Raw genomic sequence first — 15935 nt, forward strand, 5'->3', positions numbered from 1 at the left:
CAGTATGAAACACATTTAAAATAACATTTGTTTTTGTCTTTGTCTCAATGTCCAAAAACTACGTACAGGCGTTTTTCCAACTCTCCTCTGTGGTGACAAAAGACGCTGATTCGCCGGCTTCCTGCAACAGCGTGAGTGAAATTACCGTAATAACAGCTTTAAAGTACAACTTCTTAGCTTTCAGAAACTGTTTTTCCAATAACACAAACCGGCTAAAGCATGGCTGTTGCTCAAAGTACATATTAAAGGCCTATTCTTAGGCTATAAAAAAAGCTTCTATTTTTTTATTTTAAAGCAGTTCTACACTGATGTAAACAGACCTGGGTATCTTCACTTAACTTGTTTTGACTTTATTTATTTTTATTTATCCTCCCGAGACAAGACAATTTCAGGAATAAAACTCACAACAGAATAGTTAGAAAAAAAAAAAAGTACACTCATGTATAGTTTAAGGGTTAATATTTGAAATACTATTAATACATTAATGACAGTCTGTGCATATTTTCCTACAGCTCATGAGTTATATCTGTAACGCACTAAGTTTAACAAGTCAATTTATTAACCCACGTCAGACGAAAGGGGATCGTGGGGAGGGAGGGATGGAAAGAAAAGAGGTGCACGGTGGGATAGCAGTTGCAGTGCAGCAGCATCTTACACAGGTACAGTGTCTCTCTCTCCCTCTCTCTCTCTCCCTCTCTCTCACGTAGGAATCATTGAGTTGAGCCCACTGTCTGGCTCGCAGCGCAGGAATAAGTGGGCGACAACATCCATGTTTCCTCCATTAAAATGTGAGTGTTCACTTCTGCAGACCAAATATCAGCATATAAATATGAAAGCTAGTAACTTTTAAGATCCCTCATGAGTAATGTCGAGGCCCATTACCAGACACACTCCATGTGGACCAAACCAACACAACAGTCACCTGAAAGAATAAAGAAATAGAAAATGTTTCTTTTGTGAAAGTGTCGAGAAAAATACCCCCACTCTCAAAATGGCAGTTTATGCATATATATATATATATATATGCCTGTCATTGCTAGTCTGCTGAGGCTTAGCCGGTATCCCACAATCCCTTGTGGCGCTGTAGTTTTCCACGTGCATTTGATGTGAACATGTGAAAAACACATCTCCCCTTGCAACCACGCCGCCGCCGCCGCCGCCTCTCTCTCTTCCCAAATCCCTCTCCTCTCTTCCTCTTCACTCCTCTGTTCCCACCGCTTGTGGAGAATGAAAGGGAAAAAGTCGACACAGAAGACGCGAGAGACGTTCTGTTGCGTTCGCCGTCAAACGCTCCGACAAGAGAGTCTGTGCGCGCCTCTCAAAGCGAGCAGCACAACCTCTGAAAGTCAAGACCTGGGTTTCCACCGGGGACGAGGGAGTGGATTTGTCGTCTGCCAAAGACGGGGGTCTGTGTTTTAACAACTGGAAGTGCACTCAGTCAATGAGACCTTTACAACACCTCTCCAGAGGGTTTTCAAATAGCGTGGGTAAATTAAGAAGCCAGATATTCTTTATGCATCGTTGGGATGTTATACACACACAACAACGGACAAGGGTGTATAACATTTAACTGCACGTACACTGGAAACAACACTAGGTTTGAGACTTTTGAGGCCACATGTTTTACAGAGGCTCCCGTCATCCCCACAATTCTCACCCACTAATTCATAGAAATGCCACACAGGCGTTTCTCTGTAATTCCTACCACTGTTGCTTCCTTCTGAGAGCCGAGCGACTAATCCCTTTGTTATAATGTCACTCCATCGATGAATCACTCTCTGAGCCTCTTGATGTTTGCAGAACAAATGTACAGTGGGACACAAATGATAAAACTATTCATTCATCAGCTCAGAAGGTAATTAACCACCTAGCATTACTCCTTTGTCTTGGGAAACAGAAGTGTGTTGTTTTTTTATAGCCTCTCTGTTTATTCATGCGGAGAAAGGACGTTTAATACCCTTGGATATATGAGCGCGAGACATTTCATTCATTGAAGTTTCACGACCTCATCAGCACAGCGGTGATGAAATGTTTTCTTTTCTTGCAGATGTATTTAGACTGTTTTTTATTACTATTCCGCTCATTGAGGTCCAAAGTTCAATGCACATTTTTGACATTCTGAACAACAAAATGTTGTTGAGCAGTGTTTTCCAAGTTCAGTACACCGTTAATGTAAATTCCAACGTTACTTATGTTACATAGTCTGACTCTGTCGAGGACTTTTATAGCGCTCACAGGTTTAACCCTTCTGTGACGGCATGCGTACTTCTCATTACCGTAACTGCTAGACCGTTTGTGATATCTAGAAAATTCAAAAACTATGGACTGGGCGATCTGTCCAGGGTGTGACCCTGCCTTTCACCCTATGTCAGCTGAGATTGGCACACCAGCCCTCATGTGGAGGACAAAGCTGTAGAAGACGATGGATGGACTTCCGCTGAACGAGCATCCAATCACAGACGAGATTCACCAGCGCGTCGCACGTCAGCTTCTCAGTAACGCAATTACTGATTAACTAATTAATCAATCATGTTGACGAGTGATCAGTTTGTTTGTTTGTTTTTTTAAATAATTAAAACAATTTTCTGTGATTTTTCAGAATATTTTTTAGTTACTTGATTTGATTTTTCAGCCTCTTAAAAATGTGAATATTTTCTAGTTTCTGTGATTTTTCAGCCTCTTAAATGTGAATATTTTCTAGTGTCTCTGATTTTTCAGCCTCTTAAATGTGAATATTTTCTAGTTTCTCTGATTTTTCAGCCTCTTAAATGTGAATATTTTCTAGTGTCTCTGATTTTTCAGCCTCTTAAATGTGAATATTTTCTAGTGTCTCTGATTTTTCAGCCTCTTAAATGTGAATATTTTCTAGTTTCTGTGATTTTTCAGCCTCTTAAATGTGAATATTTTCTAGTGTCTCTGATTTTTCAGCCTCTTAAATGTGAATATTTTCTAGTGTCTCTGATTTTTCAGCCTCTTAAATGTGAATATTTTGTAGTTTCTTTGATTTTTCAGCTTCTTAAATGTGAATATTTTGTAGTTTCTTTGATTTTTCAACCTCTTAAATGTGAATATTTAATAGTTTCTTTGATTTTTCAGCCTCTTAAATGTGAATATTTTCTAGTTTCTTTGATTTTTCAGCCTCTTAAATGTGAATATTTTCTAGTGTCTCTGATTTTTCAGCCTCTTAAATGTGAATATTTTCTAGTTTCTGCGATTTTTCAGCCTCTTAAATGTGAATATTTTCTAGTTTCTTTGATTTTTCAGCCTCTTAAATGTGAATATTTTCTAGTTTCTTTGATTTTTCAGCCTCTTAAATGTGAATATTTTCTAGTTTCTTTGATTTTTCAGCCTCTTAAATGTGAATATTTTCTAGTGTCTCTGATTTTTCAGCTTCTTAAATGTGAATATTTTGTAGTTTCTTTGATTTTTCAACCTCTTAAATGTGAATATTTAATAGTTTCTTTGATTTTTCAGCCTCTTAAATGTGAATATTTTCTAGTTTCTTTGATTTTTCAGCCTCTTAAATGTGAATATTTTCTAGTGTCTCTGATTTTTCAGCCTCTTAAATGTGAATATTTTCTAGTTTCTTTGATTTTTCAGCCTCTTAAATGTGAATATGTTCTAGTTTCTGTGATTTTTCAGCCTCTTAAATGTGAACATTTTCTAGTTTCTTTGATTTTTTAGCAACAAAATACAAACATTGGATGAATTTTTCTTCACCCCTTCAGTTAGATGTGAACGAGTGAAATTCAGACGGCTGCATACTATGTGATCATGAAACGGTGTGTTTATGAACGTATTTATAATAGCTGCCAAAGGTTCCTGTGATTGGCAGCAATACTCCCGGCCCCATCCATCATCATCATCCGCCCTGCTATAGCGCGCTCGAGGACTCGACTTTCCAACTTCCCCCAAATCATCGTCCAGATGGTCCTCTCCAACGCTCGCCCGCTTTACACACCTGATATGAAGCTATCCGTCATCTAATAACGACCAAGCTTTGGCGGTCCCCCAGCTGGGGCCTCTGCTGCAGCACTGGGCACTGGTGGGTAGCGGGAAGGTGAGGTGGTGGGGTGGTGCACAGCCTGACTGCCCCTCTGATGGATTAGTGCCAGGTAGTGTGGCTGGGGAGGGGCTAAGGGTGCTGAGGGGCGTCCCCTAATAGGATTCACAGGAATCCAGTGGACCATGGAACAGGTGGAAACAGAGAGAGGGACAATGGGGGAAAAGAGAGGTGTGTGTGTGTGTGGTAACTTGCTGTTCACAGGAATGGAGAGATGGCAGCGAATGTAAAGGGAATGAAAAAAGCAGTGGAAATATAGCTGAGAGCAAACAAGGAAACAAATGACAAGAGTCCGTTTTAACACATGTTGGCAGACTGTCGTGCATGTGGAGCACGGGAGGAAGTACTGTGACATTGTTACAGTCACAGCAGACAAAGACGTGCAAGACGTGGAAGATGGCACGCCGTTTCCTGCTTCCTACTATCAGTCAATGTTTGTTTAAAGCATGAGCCGCATTGTTTAAGAATTAGAATATGACCCCCATGTTAATTATTGTAACCTTGATGATGATGATGACAGAATATCCTTAATGAATTAGTCATTTTAATGTTTTCCTTACCTTAACAATTATATCTCTACAGAAAGAGTCCAAAAAAAACAACGTGTTTCATTGATGGGGCTTAAGTTAAGATTATATTACACTATATATTTACACTTCCTCAAGGAATGTCAGGGTGTTAATAATATCGTTTCATAAAATGTAAAACAAAGGGAAACATTTGGAGTTCTTGTTATTCTTGTTATATACATACATATTATTTTACTGTTCCTGGCCCCTGAACTAATTTAGACTTTGACACCACTGCTCTAAACGGAAAGGCATTAAAAAGTACTTTGTCATTTAGTTTTTTGGTTTTTTTTTTGCTTCTTTTTTCCTGCAATGGCTGCAAATATTGGTTTATTTTAACCATGACAATAATTCCATTTTAATGATTTCTTTGTTATATGGAGCAAAGAAATGAAGGAACATATTTACATTTAAGAAGCTACAACAATCAGAAATATTGTTTTAATAACATAAATAAGCTTCAAACCGATTCATCGATAATCAAAATAGTTAATTTAGTAATCGATTAATAGTTTCAGCTCTGGATTAGAACAGATGTTAGAGGTAGTTAAGGATTACATGTAAAATTGAGGGACAGAGAAGGGAGGTGGTTTAAGAGACTTTTTAAACAAAAAAAACCAGGATGTATAATTTTACAAGAAAGTGCAAAATAACATTCACCTACTAAAATGATTGCCATCCACACATTACACTGTAGTGCCTGGAATTATAAATAAAGACTTTTTAAGCAGTTGGATGGAATACTTTTCTTGTTAACAATACCTTGGTGTTAGGGTGATTGACACGAGAGAAATGACTTAATGGCTTATGTTGAGCCTAATGTAGCAATGTTTCCGACTTTACACATGCCGCTGCACAGCGAGGGCTGGCAGCACACAACAGTATACACAATCCCACACACACACACACACACACACACACACCAGCGGTTCTCATTAGTGAAGTGACTGTGCTGTAGGCAGCCTGGGCCCCTGCAGCAGTCTTCAGGAGTCAGAGGAGCCATTTGTCAGTGGAAAACAATTAGCGGGGAATGATCCATTCCATTGGTTTTAATGAGTACAGCCAGGTCACTCCGCTCACAGCGGCAACACGCAAAGGTCGTCAGAGGCTGAGAGCGACACACGCACACACGCGCGAGCCACATACAGACACACACACACACACACACACCTTTGTTCATTGCACACTGATGCAATCACACACAGACAAACGGACACACTTTGCCTCTCCTCCCACAAACCCCATCTATTTCACATCCCAGTCACACAATCCAGCTCCCTCCACTTCACTGCAGACACTGAAAAGTCAGCATGCTAAGTGAGGCTTTGTATTATATTCGTAATTATTGTGCCTGTATTTGACCTTGCACGGAGCCCGTATGGAACAGTGACATATGTAATGCAAACACCACATTGTGTGGATGGTTAGACGTGACATGGTCGCTATAGTAACGCACACAATAGCCTCATACTTTCCCTTTCAAAGTGAAATAGTGGTGAATTTAAAAGGCATATCAGGAAGGCCGATAAATGAAAGTTGATTATAAATCTGTTGATGATACCGGAGCCACATGACGGAGGCCAATATCTCAATAACGGAACGTTTTGTTTCGTAGACGGTGAAGCAAACAAAAGAAGTTCATTAATTTAATTGTGACTGAACTGTAAAACAGACCATTATCTTTGAATCTTCGGGGTCAAGTGTTGAATGACCAAGTTACACAAGACTGAGCCAGTATTTAGGTTAACCGTATTTTACCTGAGGCACACGAACCCAAACAGACAGAGAACTTCCCCCAATTTACTGGATTGTGACAGAGGCTGAACGTTACAGCGGGATAACAGCGCTGCTGCAGCACAGTCACATACAAACGCCTCTTTAAAAACATGAAAGAGTGCAATACTAGTTATATTTAAAGCGATAAACTAAGATTTGATTTTCGCAATCTGAGTAGCCATGGCCACAGAGGAAGAGGCGCAGGCATTCAAAGCCAGAAATAAATATTCAAAGTCGCTTGACAACGTGTGCAAATAAATGAATTTAGTATTTTTTTTATTTTTTTTTATATATATTTTAAAATACAAATGCACACAGAATCCATTTTAAAGCAAGCGCAGTAAATGCCACACACTTGAATAATTCTATCGGGGCATGCTTCTGCATTTTCCCATCTTCGTTGTTGAAGTAGATCAAGACAAGGTTTTGTTTAATATAATCATATATTCAGTTTACATGAGGTGCATTATTTAGCGTTTACCCTACTGAGACTCTAATTGCTCGGTGACCTTCAGCTGCCCACACAAAACATGAAAAGACTGTTCTTCTATCCACTCAATACAAACCACTTTAAATTCTATACCTGCTGCTCTCTCCCTTTAACACACAGATGTACATATATATATATATATATATATATATATATATATATATATCTAGAGAGAGAGAGACAGAGAGACACCGGGGGGAAATGCAAAGTGTCAAAGAGTCATGAACCACATCCCTGGACGCCCTGTCGGCATAGGCGGAACAGAGCAGCGGATAAGAGAGGTAAGAAGAATGGGGACCACCAATGGAAACACAGTAGGGTTCGTACACTTTTCACATAGGAGAGGGTTTGTCCAACAGTATCACCACTTCACTGCCTTTAATGGGCACATTAAGCGAGCGGCGGCCATTTAGCAAAGAGCCCACCTGGTGAAACTGCAGCCCTCGGGCCCCTCCCCCATCACACACTGCCACCAGCAGAGAAAAGACCTCATAACGGTGTGGGGACACTGTGACAAGTAAAATGGGGGTGGTGGTGGTGGTGGGAGTTAGGGTGTTTAAAGGTGGTGGGACTACAGCTCACGACTGAAGTCATATGGCGCTTTTCCACAACCCAGTTCCAGCACGGCTCGATTCTGTGACGACGTTTTATACGCTCGTTGTTTTCAGTGTCACTGGTCATTACAATCAATCCATTTAAAAGATTTGTTCACATAATCGTTCAGTACTTCCTGCATGACGGGAGCGGACACAGTCGCTGAACTGAGATAAGATGGAGATCAACACATGTTTTCCACATTTTTAAGTCTTTTTAACTGACCTCCAGCACGGCACGGCACGGCACGGCACGGCACGGCACGGCACGGCACGGCACGGCACGGCACGGCGTGGGAGCCAATGGTCCCTTCAGACCTTTTTTTTAACAGTAAAAGTTACAAATGCACTGTTTTATAATAATTCAATATTCTTTGTCACAGTTATCATTTTTTTAAATGGCAATGTAACCAAATCTAAGCCATGCAGGAGGCTTTCTTTCACATCTGGAGTCAAATAACCTAACAGGAGAATGTCCGTCACAGATGAGTTTTGAATCCAGGATTCTGGTTTCAAAGTACAACTCCTTTCCGTCCCGGTCCCTCTTGGGCCATAAATATTACATTCAATTATTAATATTATAAACATAAAACAGAGGCTGCATGCAAAATCTGACCGAGGGCCTTTGGACATGGGCGGAGTCATCACAACACAGCTGCATGACGACGTGCGAGATGCAGATTGACACGTTTTCAGGATTTTTAAGTCTTTTTAACTGATCTACAGTTCGACATTGTTCGGCTGTCGCACTTGTGACGACACTCTTTGACCAATCAGCGGGCGGCAGTCTGTCCACGTCACATACAGCATCGGCTCAACTCGCTCGGAACCTCGACAGAACAGGTACCAGGTACTATCGCTAATGGAAAAGCACAAAAAAAACCCTGCTGGAATTGGGTAGTGGAAAAACGAGATGTGACCATATTAAATGATTTGAGATCAAATATGAATGTATCGTTGTTGTATTTTCTCCTGGAACATAAATATATAGATTTTCCCTCTTTTCCTTAATGAGCAGAGCTTCTTCACAGTCTTTTAGCTCCACCCTCTGAGGGAATCCATTTTAGCTGTAAATTCACCGTGTTTATGTTTATTTTCAGTTGCTCAACCATAAAATAATCCTTTAATTAAACAGAATGTTGGATGTAGAAAAAAAATAAAGAAAGAAACCAAGTTACATTTACTGACGATGATAATTTCGTCCAATATAAATGCTTTATTGTTTACGTAGATTTAAGAGAAAGGGATAAATTGACCATCTGCCGTTTCAAGAGGTAGAGGAAAAATGCATAATTGATCTGACTCTGTGTGTGTGTGTGTGTGTGTGTGTGTGTGTGTATGACATTCATCCAGCTGGCAGTTTATCAGGAACACCTACACTGTTGTGCAAGATTGAAGATTATAAAATTCAGAAAAAAGTCGGGGCCCAAATGGACATTCTATTTTGTTGCAGCTTTGAAACAAATCTTCATCGGAGAGGAAAGGGGGTTCTCTCTCTCTCTATCTAGCTCTCTCTCTTTTGCTCAGTCTCTTCTTTTCTTTTTTTTGCACACACACGCATACACTTGCAAAGTGCATCAGCGGATGAAAGGATGTGTCAGGGCAATCAGAACAATGTAATTAGAACTGTGAGAGAGGTGGAAAGTGCTTTATGGTGATAATGTGGCACGGTAATTAAATGGAAATATCATGACCCTAGTGCCCACGGCATTTTCAAAAAGAGTCACTTAAGCCCGAGATTACGCAGTGATTGTCAAATCAGTGGTGGAGAAGAAGAGGTGGGTGGGACGGGGAGGAGTCGGGGGGGTGAACCTGTCTTGGGGACCATCGATAGCCGCGAGACGGGCTGACAGTGCGAGCACATGTTGTTGCATGTGTGCGAATGCAGAGTTCCTGCATCGCTGCAGAGTTGAGTTGACTTACCAAGCGTATAAATATGTCCCGTTTTGGCTTAATAATCAAACCCGCATGCAGTATATCCAATGCACGTTGTGTTACGGCTCTCGCTAATATTGTGACATTGTCAAGCTCCAGTTGTAGAACAACCTCAACCACGAGCGAGACAAAGGGGAAGGGGGTTACACAAAGGGAACGGGGAAAAGAGAAAGGGAGAGATCCTGGTAATGACACACACTTCACAGCCAGATCCAACCTCCCTCTACCCACGCTCCCCGGTGAGATAATTCCTCTCTTAATTGCAATCAAAGCTCAGAAAAACTCTTGAGGAGCAGGATCCCTTTCAGCCATTAACTCGCCAGGTACTGGGGTGCAGCTTTTTAAATATTGCAGTTGTTTTTTTTTTTTTTTTTTAATTCATTTCTGCATATTGTTTTTCTTTCTTAATTGTTATTCATTGTTCTCCTTGTCGTCATCACACCATTAAAACTGTTTGGGATTAATTTCATATGCAAGGTGGGTAGCTGCACTGACAGGGGCTTATTCACTTGTCACCTTTTTTTTTCTTCCCTCAATCCTTTAGGATATGCTCAGATTACCCAGCTCGACTGTAAGAGACGCAGAGCTATGGCACAAACTTCATTATTTGTCTTCTGGTTCTGAGTGGGCCACGTGGTGCAAGAAGACCAAGAACAAGGACCTTTCTGCATGGAGTTCGCCGTGTGTGAGAGGCTTTTCTCAGGGTTCTCCGGCTTCCTCCCACAGTCCAAAAACATGCAATATGCTGATTAAGTACATTAGAAATTCTACATTGACCATAGGTGTGTGAGTGAGAGTGAATGGTTGTTTGTCTCCATGTGGCCCCTATGTCAGCTGAGATTGGCACAGCGAGCCCTGACGACCCCCACGTGTAGGATAAAGTGGTAGAACATGGATGGATGGTTCTGAGAGATACTAAGAAAGACACAACCACAAATGATACACTGTAGGAAGCACCACAGGGATGTCACCACTGTCCGTCATTTCAAATTACACATCTTAGTTGCTGATAATGGTCCATTATCTGCTGTATAATCATTTATATTTCCAGGATCCAATTTAAGAAGTTAGACTCAGTCTCACAGAACCAATAAAAGGGAACAAATCTGAGACCTGAGGCTGGGAGTGAAAGTGAGAGTGAGAGTGGGTGAAGAAGATGTAATCTTTTAATCTATAGTTAGATTAGACACAAGCGACACGTGTGTGTGTGTGTTGCGTGTGTTAATCCAGCATAATCTCATTTTGTGTTGTTCTTGTGACCTGCCTGCACAGATACGTCTATACAAGATTTGGAATCAAAGAAAGTTAAGCTCGCTCTCTCTCTCTCTCTCCCTGCTTTAGATTTGGTGTCAAATGGCTGTATTTGTTATCATTGTGTGGTTGTAAAGGGAAAGTCTAGAAAAGGGGCTAATCAGTCTGATTTAATTAAGTGCAGTCAGTCATTTGAAATGAGCAGAATAGAAATGAATAAGCACACTATGAATTTGCATTTTAACTGATGTAATTATGCCAATTCAATGACCCTACAAGCTCGTTCAGAAAAAAAAAAAAAACCCAAAATGAAACAGCACTTGTCATTTATTTTCCTTTGCGTGTTTCTAAATCAATATGCAGTGAGAGGACGTGGCTTAAATAATGGAGATGCTATCTGATGGGTCGGATAGGCATCAAAACATTCTGTCCCTCTTGAATGAGGACACTTTGATGCTTAAGTAATAGGAGTTATGCATCTAAACATCGACATGGCTGTCAATATGCCAATGTCAGCGGTGGAATAAAGGACGTCCCCGCCCAAAGGACGGAGCTGTTGCGTCATTCAAATACACAAATACATTTGCAGCAACAATATATAATATACATATTATACGTTGACTCAGAATCACACAAGGTGCAGAGGAAAAAGTCAACAAGGATGGTCTATGGACGAAACCCAACAGGAAAGCCGCCATTTTGGGCAATTTTGGCGAATTAGCACCAATGGTATTTGAATAAACATTTGTTTACTTTTATGTTTATAACCATAAAACACAAAGTATGTTATTTCTGCCCCTAAGGCTCTCGCAGTCAGAACAATAACAAAAGACCCAGTTTGATTTGAAAGAAATACAGATTTCTATGTCTGATTTTTGATGTAAATACACCACTTAACACAACAAACAATGTTAGTCTCGTGCAGAAATGTTACATATTATATCTTTAAATCAAGGCAACTAAGTGTCATTAGAATCTAAACTTATGATTTACTAAAGGGGAAACAATTTTCACCATCTCTCCAGACGCACCATGTGTGGATGTACAGTATATTGGGAGGGAAGAGATCCAGAAACTCCACCAAGCATGGGTAAGTGGAGGAGACGCTGGATCATTACAGGTCCATGAATCTCATGTTGTTGGGGAGTTTCAGGAGAATGGACGGACGGTGAGTGAGAAGGGAAAGGGAATGATCAATGATTGCCTCGCTGGATGTTGAACCAGCCTCCTTGCTTACTGACTAAGTGGCTGAGTGACTGACAAGGTGACTGACAAGGTGACTGTTTATGTGTTGGGTCTTGCATGGATGATTCTCTGCGACGCACTGAAGCGTTTCCCCTGGAGAGAGCCAAGCACATGGAAAATTTCCTCGACTTTCCCTTTGACCTGTTTTCACTGGAATATGATTTGCAGGAAAAAAAAAAAAAAAACTCTAACGTCATAAAAGACAAACAGCCTCTCTTCAGAGTTGCTTTTGGTTCCGGTTTATTCCCTATTAAAATAATCGTCTAATGTAATTTCTTTTACACCTCGATTGCTAATTTATTTGAACGTTTTAATGCATAGTCCTGAACTGGGAAATGCACATCAGACACAATTTGACATGCGACGTGGAGAAAACGAATAAACAACACAGCCTCGTCAACCTAAATGAAAAAGCCGAAATGAACCGCTGCGCCGAAAAATACTTTGTTCCCCTTTACATTCTGAATTCTGCGTGAGCACGTCGTCCTCTCCTGCTGACGACCATATGGCCATGAGGCCGCCTGAGCTCTAAACAGATTCTTCTCTGTGACAAACAATGCTGCACATCTGTCTTTTAACCAGAAACAGATGAATAGGGTGGATTTTCCTTTTTTGAACATAGGTGTGTGTGTGTGTGTGTGTGTGCATGTGGGAGAGATAGAGATTTGTTACTGAAATGATGCCTGTGAGGACTTTACTGTATCGTACATATCTATGCTTTGATATTAGAACGATGTCTCGCACACCAAAGATTTCCCAAGTGGCTTTCTTCATCTTGCAGCTAATCAACAAAGTTAATTTGTTTCCCCGTTTATTTTTAGGAATCCTCAAGCTACCACACTTGGGTTTCTGCGGTTCCACCATATATTTCTCCAGCTAACTGGCAAATGCTCTATTCATTTATCAGATCCACACAGCCGGCTTATTACAAGAGTCCTCTTATCTGTCATATTTCCTTCCAGTGGCGCTGCAGTGGTTACAAATGGGACTCAGTCTATCTGGCTACGAGCTGATGAGGAGGGAAATGAAATTATTGCGATTAGATCTGACCCATATGCTGGAGTGCTTGAAGTGTGTGTGTGTGTGTAGTGTTGGCAGAGGTTGTGCTGCTACTTTACTGCGCTCGTGTGTCTCACACTGTGGCGGTGGTGGTGGTGGTGGTGGGTGGTATCAGCTAGATTAAGGCATTAGGCAAAGCTTGCGCCAGTGCAGCTGGGTGATAATAAGAAGCACATCCAGCCAGAAATAGTAGGTAACGTTCACCATTTAAATGACTCTCTTCATGTTTCTACACTGTGCTTTCCATGGTTTTGTTTTCTTGCAGTCTCCTTTCAGGTCGACCCCTGCACTCCTGTGACAGGCAGCACTCCTCTCCATTATACATAATGTGAATTAACTAAAAGATGTGCTTGATTTGCATCGGGCTGAAAAGAATCCCGATTCACAGTTGTTATTGCTATGTCACGACATAATATTGTTTCACGTTCACTGCCGTGCTACAACGGCAACGCGGGAGACGGCAACCACATGCTCCACCGCTTGCGATAGTTCTGACTCATATTATGGGCTATTTAAGTGACTTTTTTTTGTTAAAATGTCAACAAATAAGGTCACGCTATTGATTGTGTTGACACATTTCTCCCTCTTTGCTCACATTCTGCCATTTATTTTGTAGTTCATTCTGATACATTTATTAGTTGGGTATTCGGTATACATATATATACAGTATATATACATATACATATATACACTTACGGTCAAAACTTTGAGAATATGCAGTTTAATGTGTCATTGTACTCTGAAATGAATGCATAGAACATTTAAACAATTGAAGTTTATATATATTTAGATATAACAGCTGAGCACACTCGTGGCATTCTTTCTACAATGGAAATCAAAATCTCCTCCGAAACTTCTTCTCAACTCTTGCACAAGTTCCCATAAATGTGTGGCACTTGTAGTTTATAAAAATATTCCTTATTTTTTCAGTTTTGGGTAAACCTTACTTTTTTTTTTTAAACCTCTGGCAGTTCAGCACTTACATTTGTACCATTTCAAGCTATTCATTGAACTCAAACTGTGTACATTTCAATATATATATATATATATATATATATATATGTATATACACCTTCATAATGCTTTGCTGCTGGCTATTCTGTGCTCCTCCATGATCAGCCAAACCATTCTACTGAAAAGCGGCCGCCCTTTGATTTGTTACTCGAGGCAGAATGCAAGCACATGCCATTTAACCCAAATCACCCCATCCACAAACACTTCTCTGCACCTCTAACCCTCAAACATCTTTTCCCACATTCACACACACACACACAGCTTCACATCATGACTTCATCCCCTCACCTCTCTCTCTCTCTCTCTCTCTCTCTGTCCCTCGCCTCCTATCAGAAAAGATCAAGGTGCTGCAGCACCAGTCAAGCTGTCACCATAAAGTGCCCTCTCCATATTTAACACGGCCCAATCCATAATCATTGGCTGGGAGGACAAGAGAACAAATAATGAGCAACAGGCCCACGACACACACACACACACACACAAACGCACACACATGCACAAACGCACACACATGCACAAAGAAACAGAGAAAGAGTGAAAGAGAAATATCACAGTTTTTTCGGCTTATGCAATGAACTGCACTTTGAATGTACAGTATTGAGTCATCAGTGCAGTATTACAGCACAAAAAACACACACAATGAGGCAACACACTGTTAAATGTGAGTCAGAAAAACAGACCAAATCAAAATGTACCTGACAAGAATGACCTCGAGGATGAAGTCATATTGGCTACTGCAGATGTTTGGGCCAATGTTTTTGTGTCATTTTTCATCTGTATCTCATTGACAAATAGATCACCTTGGGTTGTGAGATTTGGGATGGTCTATGGGAACATTTGTCTTCTATTCTTAGCTGAAAATAGGTATTATATTTAACTCATCATCAACAGAGCAACGTAAGGTGGGAGCAGTTGTTTTTCTCCTTTAAATGCAACATGTTGTTGAGGTTTTAAATAAAGTCATTGGAATGTTTTTAATAAATAAAGATGCCCTTCAATGTCATTCCTGTTCATCTCATTCGTCCTTGGACGGGGTTTCGGGCCCTGGAACATGGCTTGTTTCTGCATTAATGGGCTGGGAGGCATTTAAGCATTGAGCATTGAAAGTATTTATATTTTTAGAACCATCGTGTTTCATTCTGGTTAAGTGGAAGGAGGATAGTGACTGTTAGTAAAAGGAAATACAGTGGGGGGGGGGGGGGCTTTGTTTTCTAAGGGTTAAGTTGTTGTTGTTTTTTTATGTCCTTTGTGTTTCGATGTATTTAGCGAAGGTATAAGTGATTTCTTTCAAAATAAATGTATGTTTGAACGTGCACGTGCGCGTGTGCACTCTAGCGCTCGGCAGAGCAGATTAGTGTTTCTTGGCCTCTAAGTGAGCACATCTGCAGAGACGGCTCGACATCTGGAGCTCACATTTTCTCCCACCACCACTCCTCCCACAGAAAAAATAAAGAGCAAGTGAGAGAGAGAGGGAAAGGAGAGTTACTCAAGCAGTGGGGTTTTTTTAAATATAAAAATAAATGTCCTCTTAGGCCCATCTTGTCTTTCAATTCTTCCTTTCCTGTATCATTTTATTATATATTGTTAAAATTTAAGTGGGGGAAATTGTGGCTTAGCTATCATCAGTGTCAATTTTTTTCCCTTTTTCATGAGCTTTCAATCGTATTATACAACCTTTATGGGCAAACAAGCGATAGTCGGAAAACTAGATCTTTTTGTAAAGGTTATTTTGAAAGATAAATGAAAACAGTAGCTCACAAGAATCCATCCCATCACAAGGTCCGCGGAATAACTACTGTGGAAGTTTCAATCCTATGACCAAATCTGCAAAATGAGGACAAAAGCAATGGCTCTTGTGTTTTGTGGTTTTCACTTGAAATCAAATAAATTGGGTGGGGAGTTTTTGCTTCAGTTTCTTAATTCATTCATTACCTCTGTAG

The sequence above is a fragment of the Solea solea genome, chromosome 20 (genome assembly GCF_958295425.1).
Source record: "Solea solea chromosome 20, fSolSol10.1, whole genome shotgun sequence".
Taxonomy (NCBI): domain Eukaryota; kingdom Metazoa; phylum Chordata; class Actinopteri; order Pleuronectiformes; family Soleidae; genus Solea; species Solea solea.